The sequence below is a fragment of the Anabrus simplex genome, chromosome 4 (assembly GCF_040414725.1).
Source record: "Anabrus simplex isolate iqAnaSimp1 chromosome 4, ASM4041472v1, whole genome shotgun sequence".
In the NCBI taxonomy this organism is placed as follows: Eukaryota; Metazoa; Arthropoda; class Insecta; order Orthoptera; family Tettigoniidae; genus Anabrus; species Anabrus simplex.
This window is the reverse complement of record NC_090268.1, coordinates 237934799-237951693: the sequence shown is the minus strand read 5'-3', so window position 1 is coordinate 237951693 and position 16895 is coordinate 237934799. Positions and strand designations below refer to the sequence as shown.

General features: G+C 41.7%; 1 long non-coding RNA gene across 1 annotated transcript; it reads right to left on the bottom strand.

Moving 5' to 3' along the window:
* Positions 1 to 2308: 2308 nt before the first annotated feature.
* On the bottom strand, positions 2309 to 14800 carry LOC136872618 (uncharacterized). The gene is made up of 2 exons (XR_010859964.2): positions 14664 to 14800; positions 2309 to 2798 (listed from the first exon to the last, which is right to left on the bottom strand). It is a non-coding gene; the product is annotated as an uncharacterized lncRNA (long non-coding RNA).
* Positions 14801 to 16895: the final 2095 nt, after the last annotated feature.

Below are 16895 nucleotides of genomic sequence, written 5' to 3'. Positions count from 1 at the left end.
TTTACATTACAATTACCTAGTTCCTCCCGTCATTCTAGCAGCGTTTTTAAAACCTTGGAATCTTACCTCCCATGGCCCCTCACGATCCTTGGGTCGAGGAAAAGACAAGTGATCCGCTCAATGTGCAGCGCAAGAGTCCCATCAGACCGACGAGGCGAGCAAAGCCTCGGCCGGAGGGGAATGACCCAAGAGCTGACGCATGCGCGCCGCCTCTCTCGGAGGAGCGGGAGAGGGGGAGCGCAAGCGCACGGGGCACGAAAGAAAGAAAGAAAGAAAGAAAGAAAGAAAGAAGAAGGGAGGGCGAAATAGGCCGCCCCAGGGCAGAAAGATTCATTACCCTGGAGCCATAATTTAGGAGCGGGGAGAGAACACCTTTATTATTACACACCCGGAGGCGTGACTCAACAGGTCGAGCATAATTAAATAATTACCAAACGAGCTAAATATCCCACAAAATATACACCAAGAGTTTAGGGAGGCGGCAGAATAAAATTCATGGCTCACTCACCATCATAAAAAAGGAGAAGAAGAATAATACTTAGGCATTATGTGAATGAATCATTCGATTCACGTGTGTCACTTTTATAGGAGTGGTATGACACTCGTGGTAGATACCGTAACTGTGAACCAGTTTGTCCTTCTTAATCTTCACCCCCTGCGGGTGGGGCGGTAGAATAACACCCACGATATCCCCTGTCTGTCGCAGGAGGCGGCTAAAACGGGCCCCAGGGGCTCTTAACTTGGGAGCGTGGGTCCAGGCATTGCTTCCACTTACTTGTGCCAGGCTCCTCACTGTCATCTATCCTAGCCGACCTCCCTTGGTCAACCCTTGTTCTTTTTCGAGCCCGACGGTATTACATAGGTTTGCGAGTCCCAGGGAGTCTTCCCTTTTCACGCCCTTCGTGGCCCTTGTCTTTCTTTTATCCGATACCTTCATTTTCGAAGTGCCGGGTCCCTTCCATTTTCCCTTCTGATTTGTGTTATATAGCGGATGGTTACCTAGTTGTACTTCCTCTTAAAATAATAATCACCACCACTATCATTACCACCACCCACTACCGCGGTATCCCTGCCCATCGTAGGGGATGACTAAAAGGGGGCCCAGGGATTCCTAACTTGGAAGCGCGGGTTAGCGACTACGGGGCCCTTAGCAGAAACCTGGAATTTCTTCCACTTACTTGTGCCAGGCTCCTTACTTTAATTTTTCCTAAACATTGTCCAACGAGAAGCCCAGTGACGTAAGGGTCACATGACGTGGCCAGGGGGGCGCCAAGTTGATGAGAGAGGTAAGCACAGTACTTTGTGGTTAGTTGTGCCGAAATTCCTTGTATCTGCATAGCATCTTCATAATGCCGAATGATAAGCGCAAAGCAGGATTGATAATTGGCGTAATCGCGGGGATGCAAAATCGTAGACGCCGGAAACGATCAGGCGAAGAAAGTCTAGCAAGAAACCAGTTGTTTGCAGCGAAGTCATATGCGGTGAATGATCATTATGCCCTTTAAATGCAAAAAAAGTTGCACATTCCAAGTCTCACTGTTTGACCATCTCATCTCATCCCCTTACAATGCAGAGGGCTCTAAATTTGGGGGGCATGAAATGGCGATCACGGGACACCTAGCTGTTTCCAATTACCTGTATCAGTTTCCTCGCTTTCATCTTTCCCATTCAACTTACCTTCGTCAACTCTTATTCCCTACCGACTCCAACGATATTTGGTTTGCGACACCCTTTGTGGTCTTCCTTTTCTGTCGCCGGTATGTTTAGTATAGACTACTTCCTCGCATATTGCAAGTTAGAGGGGATTGATTACCTGAACCGTTCAACACTACCACTGACAACACTACCGCCCATATTCACGATAACTTAGAATAACCCAACTATGTAACATCCTAGACCCAGCATAGAGTGCGACGTAACACAAAGAGCTATGATGATAGGTTATAATATTCATTTTCTTGATCCCAACTTAAATAAAAGAGGGGGCGTGATAGCCGGGTGGTTTTCACTGGGTTCTTATCAAGGTGGCCGTGGTTCGAATCCCGTCCAGTACATCTCGAATTCTTGAAATGGAATCTCAAGTCCCAGTGGTTCGTATTCTACGTAAAACTGTAGTTCCCATGCCTATGATCACGATGTCGACAGTCCCGTAGAATTAGAACCTTTACTTTTTCCCTTTTTCTTCCATACAAGAGAGAATGTTTCGTTTGTGGGCTTTTGTTAACGATCACTTGTCTCATTGGTATGATTTTTTATATCTGTAACCGAAGCAAGGAGGCATGCAATCATAACAAACAATTACACAATATATTTTATATTAAATTATAATATTTTATTGACTTATAAAAATATTAAATTGTAATAAACGTATATAAAAGACTAAATGAATGAGGCAGTTAGCACAGTTGAGATCTCAGTCTGTGGACATGGCAGTTGTCGTTAATTATTCGAGGAGGTAGATGAGTTTAGCTTACATCTTGATCTTATCCGAAGTACCAGGGCGGGTAAGATAACGGGCGGTTATTCCTACTGTTTCTATTTCTGCGAGCAGCTTGTCTCTGCCGATACCGGAACAATGGGCGGAACACAATGTTGTTTGCTCCTACCATATCTTCTCCTGGTAACTCTACTAGATCGTCGTCGTAGTCATAGTCGCCGCCGTAATCCGCTACGTGACTGGAGGAGACTTCCTCTGTTGGTGTCCCGGGAATCACTGTGGTCTCCATAGTCGATCCTTGTTCATCGAGGGGTGAAGCCATGGTAATGGCTACTGCCAACACGAGAACCAGCAATTTCATCTACAGGAAAGAAAACAAGCCCTTGTTAACGTTCTCGATCTCCTTTCAGGGGTATAATTACAAAACATGTAGACAGATGTAGACAGATGGTGTGATAGTCGGACAATGTACCGACTGATGTACAGTATGCCTGACTTCTTTCGTCCGACGTCCGCTCCTCTTTCTGTTGATTTATAGACGTTCCTGGAATCTAGGAAGCTTTACTTCCTTCCTCTCAATCTCATGTTGGAGGACAGAACTAGACTGCACTCACGGTATCGACCTATTGTTAGATATTGTTAGCATTTGTAGGGTAATTTGATACTACAATAAAAAGACTGCAATCTGAGGACCTAATGACTGATTTATTCTAGAACTGACTATCACCGAGGAACTTTTGTGGTGGATCACTTTCCTCTTTTTTTCTACTCGACTTCGGTACGAACTTCTATATCGTACCTTTCCTTCCTTCTCTCCTAACCAGTTCAAGTTGAGAGATACTAATTTTACGGGGACTGTGAATATTTAACGTTCATGTTATGTCTCGTTCGGATCTTAACACTACAACATACATTTTTGTAACTTAGGTTTCACTGATAAATAACATGCACGTTTGATCTATATTTACATTTAATATGGCCTAAACATGCGTAAATAATAATAAAGATTAGACGAAGTCCGACGCAGTTGTGACAGGATTAAAGGATTCTGTATATGTTCCTGTGTTGATGTCCTAAACATACCCTGGCAAGCATGATATAAATACTGTATGTTGAGTACACATCCCGAAGGCTGGTTGGATCCTCAAAAGCTCCGCCATCAGCTGTCCAAGATGGCATAGGCGTCACTGAAGAGCCGTAGAAGGGAAATAAGGTGTGAGGTAGTTTCCTATACCTTTCATCATCGAGCCAGAAGTTGCTGTTACATATCAGTCTACCTAGTCCACTGAAGAGCACTCACCAACCGACTCTATTTCAGCGACCTTTTCACGCCGGAAAAGTGACGAGATAGAAGTTCTTGTCAGCAGAAAATGTCATTCCTTATGCAGCCAGTCACTGTTATGAGCGGAGATGAATTTGTGTGACAGGGTATGTGTGAAGAGGTAATATTTCTGAGACAGGCTGTGTAAGATAACCATGTCCTGTAAGCAATCCAGAACAGTTGACTAATTTAATAGTGGTCAGAAGCCAAGTTAGCGTCGTAAAACAGGGCTTCTTATCCTCAGTCTCCTGTTCATTACACATCACTCATAAAATACAGGCTTACTCTGCCTTTGATATCTTCCTAACTATTCTCATAATAGGTATTTCATTTCTATTACAACCCATTTTTCCTGTTGGAAACTTTTTCAGAGATACGTAATCCCATGATCAACAGTTCACAAGGATCTCACACCTAAATTCTTTACGTTTTTCTGACCTCAGGAGCAAAATATCATACCGCGATTTTCTGTATCACAAATACACGGTATCACAAAATTTAAGTTTTCCAAAATATGTACTAACTTTATCAGATTCCACTGGATTTCGGTATAAATCGCAAATCTCACTTGACATTACTGCTGAACATATAATTCATCATTTAAAACTTATCCTGACGTGAATAATAATAATAATAATAATAATAATAATAATAATAATAATAATAATAATAATAATAATATTTTAATTAATTTGATATTTGACTTTATTACGTTCACCACGACTATTTTATCGTTGTTATTATTGTAACTTTTATCAGCCTGAACATATCCCATTGATTTTCAGTACAATATTTAAAACCTCGCATACCACGAACCTGCTACGCAGGCGTAGCAGGGGGAGAGGTGATACTCCCACGTGGCGCGTCCCAGGTGGCGGATACGGGGGTCCTAACCGGCTTGCCGGCGGACTTGAGGGAAATAAAATACCTCTCGCAGACCAAACACACCCCCCCCTGTGGGTGGGGGAGGCAGACGAATAATACACCCACGGTATCCCCTGCCTGTCGTGAGAGCCGACTAAAAGGGGCGACCAAGGCATGGTTGTATTCGAACCATGCAACTACATGTGATTAGTACCACCACGCGGAGAACACCAAGGGTCGCTCTTACTTGTGCGTAGTACCACTATATTAGGTACGAAATAGGTTTGTGATTAGTAGCACACAGGAGCACCGCGCGGTCGGCTTTTGCAGTACCTGTGATTAGTACCACCATATGAGCGGGACCATGGGATGATAGCTACCATGGACCTGCCTTACCTGTGATTAGTACCCACTATATGAGGAACACGACGGGATAGGGAGAGGTCCCTGTGGTTAGTACTCTTATGTGATGAACATCATAGGTTTGCGTTGCCTGTGAATGGCGCCGCAGAGTGAGAAAAACATAGGTCTGTATTAATGTCGAATTTCATAAGCTTTGAGTAGTACAATAATGTGTGGAATACCGCAAGTCTCTGCTACCATTGATTAGTACCGCAACAGGACAGATACCATGGTTCTACATTACTAGCGATAAGTACCATTCTGAGGGGCCTTTGACTTGTATTTTGGACCCATTTAGACACCAAGCATCCTCGATTTGCCTTGGAAGTGGTCCCTTGGTCAGTAATACTATTAACTATGATAGTTTTTTGAGTCGGATCCACTGATTGTTTTAAATTCATGTTCATTCATTCATTCATTCATTCATTCATTCATTCATTCATTCATTCATTCATTCATTCATTCGTTCATTCATTCTTCATGGCATTTTTTATTTTGGTCAGTGGATAATTTTGAACTTTTACTTTGTCGTTTCATTTCGTACCATTAGGGGCCGATGACCTCGATGTTAGGCCCCTTTAAACAACAAGCATCATCATCATCATCATCATAAAACCTCGCATATTACATTTTTCTAAAAACTTTAAACGCATTTTTGGAGTTTCGCGCACTGACATGAATAATAGACACTTCGCCTCAACATAAGTTTTACACACGACACCTACTAATTTAATGGCACAAGCATGTACAATTTCTAACAAAAAATTTAAAGTAGACAGACCTGATAACTGCGTCGTAGCTTCCGAGGATATCCTGGCTCCATTTGAGCCAGTCGTCTCAGACACTTAGCAACTCATAATGAAAGAGAACGGGCTTCTCTTTTATTTATTTTATACTTATAATTACACAGACTCTACACTGTAATTGGTACAAAACGCGTAAATATTTAATTATTCTGGATACCCACTATATGTACGATTTCACCGTTAAGGAATTCTATTACTAATTCAACAAAAAAAGTATTTTTGCCACTTTACCATTTGGTAAAAATATTTTATTTCAAGCCAGCTAACTCAATACATATCACAAGTTTATTTGAGGAGACAGTTAAAAATTTCTTCTTGATGCTGCCCGACGCAGATTCCCCCTCGCGAAGTTACAAAGTGAGTGAAGCTACTATCCAGTGGAAGGGATATTTATAGGTTTTCTGATAACGCTATCCTGGCTATGATGTATTGTGGTGTAATCATAAAATTTGATAACCACTGGACCGATTTCTTTGAGACTCACCCCAAAAATTCCACGTAATTTCCAAGTCATGATGGTGTTGTTTACTGATTTTTCCCGTGCTTTTAACGCGCGTAATAAATTAATTAATTAATTTCGTGTAGGTGATTTCGTGCGCTTTCTGATTGCTTGACCTTGGCACGTGGCACTTGAAGTCATGTATGCAGATTTTTCACACTAGTTTATCAGCATACACTTTTTGGTGTACAGTTGAAGGCTCTAAGGCATACTTTAGCATCTGGGTGTATGATCTAATTTGTAGTATGATAGAAATGAATGTGTTTACACGCTTATTTTGTAGATTGCCCGTATTTACTGCCAAGGAATATGGAGAATATTGCGAAGTGGCTGGAAGAGGAAATTCCAGATGAGCAGGCAATAGTGATGCTAGTGATGTTGAAGATTGCTCACTCAGTTTTGGTAAGTTTATTTAGCAGTTAGCTTGACTGTTAAAATATTATTACTGTATAGTGCCAACAACTGCAGTGATGGCATTTGGATACATGATGTTGATGGATGAAAACTTGAGTTATAAGCTTTATTTTTCTTTCTCTTAGGAAGAAGATCTAATTCACAGCCAGAAATGGAACCTTCCACCAGCGGTGAAGGAAGAGCGAAGAGGAAATGCTGTATGTCTCTATTATTATAGAACGACCTGAGTCAGATGATTCTGAATTAGTATTATTTGACAACTCGCTGGCCGATCCAGACTTCATACCTGCTTCTCTAACAGCGGAAAGAAGTCCGTTATTCCCCGCTGTTGTGCCAGACAGCGACTCAACCCTTTCTTCAGAAGACGAATTACTCAACAGCGACACTGCTATGAGAAATATTGGAGAGCAAAAGCCTCAGCCAGAAAGTTATGCTACTTGTGCAAAATACTATGTAATTTGCTAGGTGGAAAATGATTATACCAATGAACACCCCAAGAATGTCAGCTGACGGGAAGTGGCAGTGGGATATATATTTCCCACCAAAAATGTATCACTAAATGAATATGATTTTGTAAAATAAACATGTATGTATGATAGTCCATTGTATTTGATTCTAAATATGCAATAAAATTGATTTTTTTCAGTATCCCAGTCTTTTGCAACTTAAGGGGTTAGCTTCATTTAATATTTCTTACAATTCTTAATTATTTATTTCTTGGTTAATGATATTTCCGAAATCGAAATCTCTCTCGCAATGAAGGTTTATTATATGGAAATTAATTATTTAATACTCGAAGTCGGCCGAAGTGTTCCGAGCTGCCACGGTGAGTTCTCATGCCACGGACGTGAGATAAGCTTGCAATAAAGAATTATGGTTGCGCTTGTAGTTGTAATTTTCTTGTTGCAATATTTAGCAGGATGAAATTATGGGTTCATTACTTTACAGAATCTTATGGCTGTGTTTGATTGTCCACAACCTCCACAGACACTCCGAGTCCGCATTACAATTGCCGAGATGGAATCGGGCCTTCTTCCTCATGATGACGTCAATGTACTGATCGCGAGCATACCGCAGCTTGTCAGAGAGCTGACCAATGCCGGAGGAAGCCATACACAGTGCTAACGCAGAAAGAAGAAAGGAAAACCTTCAATAAAGAACAGAAATTGTAACATTTTCATTATCACAGTTTATTTGCGTTGAATATTTCAAGAAAAACACGTGATGCAGTAAAGAACACGCTGTATAATTTTTTATTGGATTGCATCCCTGATATTCCAATTTTTTTGAAGTGTACATAGGAGCTCTTTGTTCAGATTCACATCTTTTGTATTCTACCACATACTCCTGTGGATGGGGATAAAGTATGTATCCGCAGTAGCCCCTGCCTGTACTTAGATGTGACTAAAAGGATGACCTCCCAGAGGTTCTCAACATAGGAGCGTGGGCTGACGACTAAGGGGTTCCTAGCTTCCACTTAGTTTCATCTTTCTTATCTGGATTTCCTTGGTCAAACTATTTTGTTCACTTCCAAAGACAACGGTGTTAGGTTTGCAATTGATTCTTCGAAGAAACCGACCTCTTATTTTTCTCTTCTGATTAGTGTTAATGTTATCATTTCCCTCTGGAAGCTGGTGGAAACTCGAAATTGAATGTAATGATCTCAGTGGCTCAGAGAGAATATAATTGGTAAACTGCCCTTACAATCCATTGTTGAATGACTGTTGTTGGCTATTCCAATTTTTTGTAGTCATAACATCAAAATGCAGTTCTCTCTTCGGCAGCGCGTTTTTGTTGTAAAAACGTACTGGAGGGCAAATTCCTTGATTGAAAAACAACGGGCATTTCGCTATGGTTCAAGAAGACCAACAATTGTATCGCCGATAAGAAAGCTGGAGTCATCTGGCTCTCTCCTTAGCGAGAGTGTAAAACACAGACCTGGAGTGAGGCAAGATTGTATTGATGATGTTCGAGGACGCTTACTGAATAGACCGCGGTCACTTGCAGAACACCGTCAGGCCATGTGGAATGGTGAGGATGCACTTCGGAGAACGTCACGGAATATGATCCGACAAGTACAGTTATGTGTGGCTGCAAATGGAACATTTACTCCGAGTAATCTCCTACAGTTACTCTGTAATTCAGAACAGATTGTACTCGATTGCCATTATTGGTTCAAAAGTTGTGCCATTAAAATGATAAATATTTAGATGGATCATCCTGTACTTCCCCTTAACACAAGAATTATCACCACTGCCATTTAGTTAAGGGTGCCCGTTGTTTTGCGCGAGATAATCAGTAGCGGATTTAACATTTCTGCGTCTCTAGACTCAAATTTAGCGTGCGCGCTTCCCCTCCCCAGAAAGGAACAGTGATAAAATATACCATCGATTATTGTACACCGTACAAGTAATATATATTTCCAAGAAAATGTACAACTTGTAGATGTCAGACAAGCCGCTCCTCTTTAAAGATCATGGTTAAGAAGGAAGGGGACACCAACATGACGTTAGTCAGTAGCGATATCTTGAGAAACAAAACCGTCACGTTGAAAAGGATTGAGAATGACAGACATTAAATGTATGCTTCTTGTCTGTAAGATCATACAGATATTGTGTAGTTCTAACAATAAATAGCTAAAAAATTAAGCAGATAACTTCTAAACGTAATTATTCAAAGCATGCAAAAATATCATCGCAGGAACTAACAAAAAGTAATGTTATTCCTCTAAGAATTTAATATTTTTACAGCCAGTCAATACTATTGTATTTAACATTTCTTTATTTTTATTTATTTATTTATTTATTGATTTATTTATTTATTTATTTTATGAGTATTAACTAGAGTCTCCGTGGCTCAGGCGGCAGCGCGCTGGCTTCTCACCGCTGGGTTCCGTGGTTCAAATCACGCTCACTCCATGTGAGCTTTGTGTTGGACAAAGCGGAGGTGGGACAGGTTTTCTCCGGGCACTCCGATTTTCCCTGTCATCTTTCATTCCAGCGATACTCTCCTTAATCACTCCATTTGATCTGTCAGTCATTAATCATTGCCCCAGAGAAGGTTTCGGCAGCCGGCACAATTCCCATCCTCGCCGCTAGATGGGAGCTTCATTCATTCCATTCCTGACCCGTTCCAATGACTGGAAACAGGCTTTGGATGTCATTATGAGTATTGAAATGTTGTATGGCTTTTAGTGCCGGGATATCCCAGGACGGGTTCGGCTCGCCAGGTGCAGATCTTTCTATTTGACACCCGTAGGCGACCTGCGCGCCGTGATGAGGGTGAAATGATGATGAAGACCAGTGGAATGAACCAATTAAGGTTAAAATCCCCGACCCGGCCGGGACTCGAACCCGGGACTCTCTGAACCGAAGGCCATTACGCTGACCGTTCAGCCAACGATTATGAGTATTAACTAGCACTTACTGATTGTCTGGAAGAATGTAAACTTTTATACCAATGATCATGACTTTATTTTTCTGTTAAAATAGTAGCAGTCAAAATTTGCTGCCCCCGTAATGCCGCCGACCCTAGGTGGCTCATGGACCTATATTATAAATCCGCCGCGGGAGATAATAGTGCAATAACTAACGCAAAATGTCAAGCAAGTTCTGGTTCGAAGCAATATTCTGCTAAATTTGTGCCACAGATTAAAAATTACTAGACCTATATTTATCTAACAGATCGAAACAGTAGAACAGCGTTGTAAAGTCATAAGGTACATGTGACTACAACGCATTACTGCAGCTCCCTGTCTCATGATCAAGTTCGTATGTTATGCGTCTAAAGGTTTAGTTTCTTTTAATACAGATTTATTTGGTACTTCTGTATTAGAAGATAGACCTCTTTGCTAAGCATATCGCGTTGAAGTAACGTTAATTCTTGCACCAACACTGGATTCCTTGCATAGCTGAAGAGTCAACTTTGGTAAAAGGAACAAATAACTTACTGTTTGATGAATTTATGGATACACGTTCGATGTGTGGGAATTTAAAAAATAATCTGAGAGAACGACAGGGTGTTTCTATATTCCCATTACAGACTTCGAGGGCTTGGAGTGGGGACCAAGACGGACTTAAGTTTACCATATGAACTTGTGTCCGGAAACGTACCGTCTTCCCGCTACCCGTAAAAAACCACCACAGCACACGTTCAAATCTCCCGCATTTTCGACGCCACTGACTAGAGTACGTACGTCAGTGAGGCAATGAGGCCTCTTTGAGGAGTGCAAGATGAAGGTTTAACCTCGGCACAAAGAGGGATAAAGTGGCGAGCTCCAAGCCCTGTCTAGCTACTCATTTTTGGTGTAGGCTGAGTGGATCTCAGGACCTAGTGCCTCTCCAGATTGTTTCCATTTTTTTTTTTTACTTTGCTCATGGGTAATCAAACCCATGTCCTCCCAGTTATATCGGGCATGTATTAACCATCGGGGATAGATAGAACATCCTGTATTTTAGTATTTCGCTTCAACCTTTTTTGATCAGCACTTGTTCTTCTCCGACACAGATTTCATTCTTCCTACTTTCGTGGCATTTTCGTAATCCGACGCAGGCCTTATACCCATGACACTAGCTCAATCAATCAATCAATCAATCAATCAATCAATCAATCAATCAATCAATCAATCAATCAATCAATCAATCAATCAATCAATCAATCAATCAATCAATCAATCAATCAATCAATCAATCAATCAATCAATCAATCATAATATTGATTTTACGCCCCACTAAACACTTTTACGTTTTTGGAGACGCCGAAGTGCCGGAATTTTGTCCCGCAGGAGTTCTTCTACGTGCCAAGAAATCTATCGACACGAGGCTGGCGTATTTGAGCAACATCAATACCATCGGACTAAGCCGGGATCGACCCCACCAACGTGAACTTAAAAGACCAGCGCTGCACCGCCTGAGCTACTCAATCCGACTATCTATCTATCTATCTATCTATCTATCTATCTATCTATCTATCTATCTATCTATCTGTCAAATATGTTTTTAATACAGAATTATATTGATGATATTCAGAACATTACTAAATCTATCTAAGTAAGGAGCGAGTTGGTTAGCCGTTACTAGTCGTGCAGCTAAGTTTGTATTCGAGAGATGATGGTTCAAATCTCACTTTCAGCCACGAACCTACTACGCTAGCGTAGCAGGGGGAGAGGCGATACTCCCACGTGGCGCGTCCCAGGTGGTGGATAGGGGAGTCCTAACCGGCTTGCCGGCGGACTTGAGGGAAATAAAATACCTCTCGCGGACCAAACACACTACCCCTTGCGGGTGGGGGACGCACATGTAGAACACACCCGCGGTATCCCCTGACTGTCGTATGAGGCGACTAAAAGGGGCCCAAGGGGCTCTCAACTTGCGAGTGTGGATTGGCGACCACGGGGCCCTTAGCTGAGTCTTGGCATTGCTTCCACTTACTTGTGCCAGGCTCCTCACTTTCGTCTATCCTATTCGACATTTACCTGTTGTGAAAGTGAGAAACCATAGGAAACCATCTTCAGGGCTGTCGACAGTGAGTTCGAACACACTATCTCCTGAATGCAAGCTAACAGCTACGTGACTACCACCTGTCTGTGGATGTGGGATGGAAGAATACATTCACGGTATATCGTTCCTGTCGTAAAAGGAGACTAAAAGGGGACACAGGAATTTTCATCTTGGGAGCGCGGGCTGGCGACGATGGGTCCCCGAGCTGAGTCTCGCATCGCTTCCACTTACTTATGTCAGGCTCCTTCCTATCTGACCTTCAGTCAATTCTTGTTCTCTTCAGACCTGGGCGTTCTATTAGGTTTGCGAGGCCTAGGGAGTCTTTCATTTTTACACCCTTTGTGATCCTTTCTTTTGCCGATACCATCATTCTTCGAAGTGTCGGACGCCTTTCCTTTTCATCCTGATTAATGTTAACAGATGATAATTGCCCAGTTGTATTTCCTCTCAAAGCAATAATCACCACCACCAGCCATTCGACCCACACCGTTTTTCATTTCTGATTAGTATAAGATATTACCGGTACCTGTATCTTAATTAAGGCCACGGCCGCTTCCTTCCCACTCCTAGTCCCCCTGTGGGTGGGGGCCGTAGAATAACACCCACACCTACAGTAGCCTGTAGTAAGAGGCGACTAAAAGAGGCCCCACGAGCTCTTAACTTGGGAGCGTGGGTTGGCGACCATGGGGCCCTTAGCTGAGTCCTGGCATTCTTCCACTTACTTGTATTAGGCTCGTCTCTTTCGTCTATCCTATCCGACCTCCCTTGGTCACTATTGTTCTTTTCCGACCCCGACGTTATTAAGTATGGAGGTCTAGGGAGGCTTTCATATTCAGGCCCTTCGTCGCCCTTGTCTTTCTCTGGCTGATACCTTTTTCGAAGTGTCAAACCCCTTCTATTTTTTCTACTTTTTCTCTCTGATAAGTGTTAATAGAGGATGGTTGCCCAGTTGTACTTCCTCTTAAGACAATAATCACTACCGCCACTACTCCCACTCCTAGCCCTTTCCTGTCCCTTCGTCGCCATAAGACCTACCTGTGTCGGTGCGACGTAAAATGACTTTTAAAAGTGTATAGTCATCACCTGATGAGATTGCCATGCTGGCAGTACTAGTGAAATTAACTCGAATGGTTTGTACGAGCTCTAAGTGGCTAATAAAGAAATGCCAAAGATTATCTCACTTCATTCCTCATAAGAGAGACGAAAGTTAAACTGTCCTCAGAACTATAATCTCGTAAGTTCTACTGCAAAGAAATGGAATCTAAGTCTATTGCAATTCCATGAATAAAAAGCAATACTTCTCTTTAGAACCATACTATGGTTTATTCTTGGTTTTTGTTAGAATGAGAAATTCAGGGCTACCTGATCGTAAGGAGAAGAAGAAGAAGAAGAAGAAGAAGAAGAACGTTAATGCATGAAAAATATCTGTAAGGAAAAGGAAGTACTCATTATGAAAATAATATATTCTGCTCTTGGAAAGATACTGAAAAATATATAAATAAAGAATTCGTGTCATTAGCAATGTCGGATGAAGTGTAGATTAAAGGTAACTGTCCAACAAAGGGCGGGTGGTACACTTAATGGATTCTGGAACGGAGATTACATCTGGGACATATCCGAATCGTTGGCTGAATGGTCAGCGTACTGGCCTTTGGTTCAGAGGGTCCCGGGTTCGATTCCCGGCCGGGTCGGGGATTTTAACCTTCATTGGTTAATTCCAGTGGCCCGGGGGCTGGGTGTTTGTGCTGTCTCCAACATCCCTGCAACTTACACACCACACACAACACTATCGTCCACCACAATAACACGCAGTTGCTTACACATGGCAGATGCCGCCGACCCTCATCGGAGGGTCTGCCTTACAAGGGCTGCAGCCGGCTAGAAATAACCACACGAAATAATTATTATTATCTGGGACATGAAATGGCAGTGTGTACTTTCTACTGATATGAAAAAATGGAAGAAACAGACCAAGTAAGAGAAGGAAAATACAGTCACTTTTGTTAGATGGTCAGTGTCATTGTATGTAAAACATTTAGGCCTACTTGAACATTTTATCTGTAGAGATCTGTAAAGATACCACTAAAAATGTAGGAACGGGAATGATTCAGAGTGACCAAAGAGGAAGGAAAGGAAAACAAAGCAGATAACCTGATTATTGCAGATCTTAAGAATCATATTAATTTAGTTACTAAATGTTATGCTTATGAATGTTGAATGTTACTTATGAAACCTCATACAGAATATTTAGGGTCTCATTTAAATTGACAAAATATTTTATACCCATAAGTATTATTTGAAATGGCAGAGGTCATTCGAAATATCTGCCTTAGTGTCAGTCTACATTACCACTCATAATCAGGTTTCTACTGCAATGTAATAATAATAGTAATCATATTAATACTAAGATGTCATAACATACCATGATTCTTGATTCCCAGTCGGTTCGTTTACGGATAGGACTTTCTTTGGCTGAAAGTTGCTCTGAACTACTGCTGACTTCGGATATCTCCTCAATATATACTCTACTATTTAAGAATATGCTGATTCACTCGCTGCCTGTCAATTCCAGAGAAGTTACCATAAGTCAGGCGCTGCTGAAGAAGACAACGGGATGTCCTGTTCGCTGTGGTTTTCCGCAGTTCGTCAGCTTTTGTGGAAGTGCTAATTGAGGCTGGGCGGCGCGGTGATGTGAGTAAGACTCATGTAAAGTTATGGAATATTACGTTTCGTAATGTTTCCCTGAATTACCCGTACGCATGTGTTAAATATAATCGAGATAAAATATACTGTACTCTCAGGGCTGAAATTGGTTAATTCTTAATTCTTAATTTCTGAGCTCGGTAACTTACACAGCACCATTGGACTTGGGGGTGATGGTGGTGGTGATTATTGTTTTATGGGGAAGTACAACTAGGCAACACTTAACATTAATTAGAGAGGAGACAAGAAGAGATCAGACCCATCGAATAATCAAAGTATGAGCATAAAAAGGGAAGAACCACAACTAACGTCCCTAGGCCTCCAAAACCTAATCATTTTAGGGCCGAAGGAAACAAGAGTCGATCAAGAGAGATCGGATAGAGAAGATGAAATTGAATAGCCTATCACAAGTAAATCGAAGTAATGCCACACTCAGCTGGGAGTCCTGTAGTCGCCTGCCAATGCTCCGAATTTTACTCCCCGTGGGGGCTATCACTTTAGTCACCTCTCACGAAAAGTGAGAAATTCCGAGAAGAGTGATCATCATATTCTACAACTAGGAGCTTTGGCAACTTTGATGTGCCAGCATTGCGAGAGAACTGGTCTCTTTTCTTTCTTTCTTTCTTTCTTTTTTTTTTTTTTTTTTTTTTTTTTTGCTAGTTGCTTTACGTCGCACCGATACATATATGTCTCATGGCGACGATGGGACAGGAAAGGCCTAGGAATGGGAAGGAAGCGGCCGTGGCCTAATTAAGGTACAGACCCAGCATTTGCCTGGTGTGAAAATGGGAAACCACGGAAAACCATCTTCAGGGCTACCGACAGTGGGGTTCGAACCCACTATCTCCCGGATGCGAGCTCACCGCTGCACGCTCCTAACCGCACGGCCAACTCGCCCGGTGAACTGGTCTCTTGATACATTTCCGTACCGATAAATGACAATCCTGTTGCACTCGGAAAACATCATCATAGTTGGATGAATGCCTATGATGATGATGATGATGATGATGATGATGATGACGACGACGTCGACAGACAAGGCACATCGTGGATGTGCTCTACCACCCCTATCCCAGTGTTGCCAGGTTTTTGAAATACCAATAAGGGACAGAGTTATGTCGACACGACATAACGATATTTCCTCAAGAAAACACTGATATATAATTTATTGTACCTGTTACAAAATCTTTATCTGACTCCATAATTATATTAAAACATACTTTATTTTTCCCTCGTGCGAACTATATTGAAATCCACCTTCAATAATATTTTATAAAAAACAACAAGAACAACGACCTAATTATTATCACGTTATCCCTACTTACTCCTAAGAGCTCTGAACTAACAGTCCATAGTGATTACAAATTAAAAGAGTACAAGCGAAGAGGTATTTATAACACCCTCCTACCTTGGAATTGTGGGGGCAAATTCAAAGTGTACTCTTCTATGGGATCCTCCAACCTACCCCACTTCAGTCACAGTACTTGCTGTGAGGTATCACTATATGACTACTTTTTGTCACATACGAACTCTGTCCTCGGACCTGTTCCACGAACGAACTGTGCAACTTTTCACTTTGCACTTTTCAGTTCAGATTTTGTTCCACTATCACTTTTCAGATTTATCTTGCGAAGTGAAAAGTGAAAAGTTAGGAATCTTTTCACTTTTCAAGCCTGTTATGTTTCTCCGTTGGTACAGAAATGCAAAGTCCAAAGAAATGAAGTGAAAAGTTTTCATAAATCTTGCAAAGAGATGATTCCCTTTTAATCTGTTAATTAACAAGTATGTACACTAGTTTCTCGGCGTAGAATTTAGTCTAGTGATATGAACACGTTACGACGAGAGCTTTTATTAGCATCAAGTGAGGACAGTGATGAAGAATCCAATAAGAGAACGTACAAAGACAGGATTAATTTTCATAACCTCACTTCGACGGAATTTCGCGAGTGAT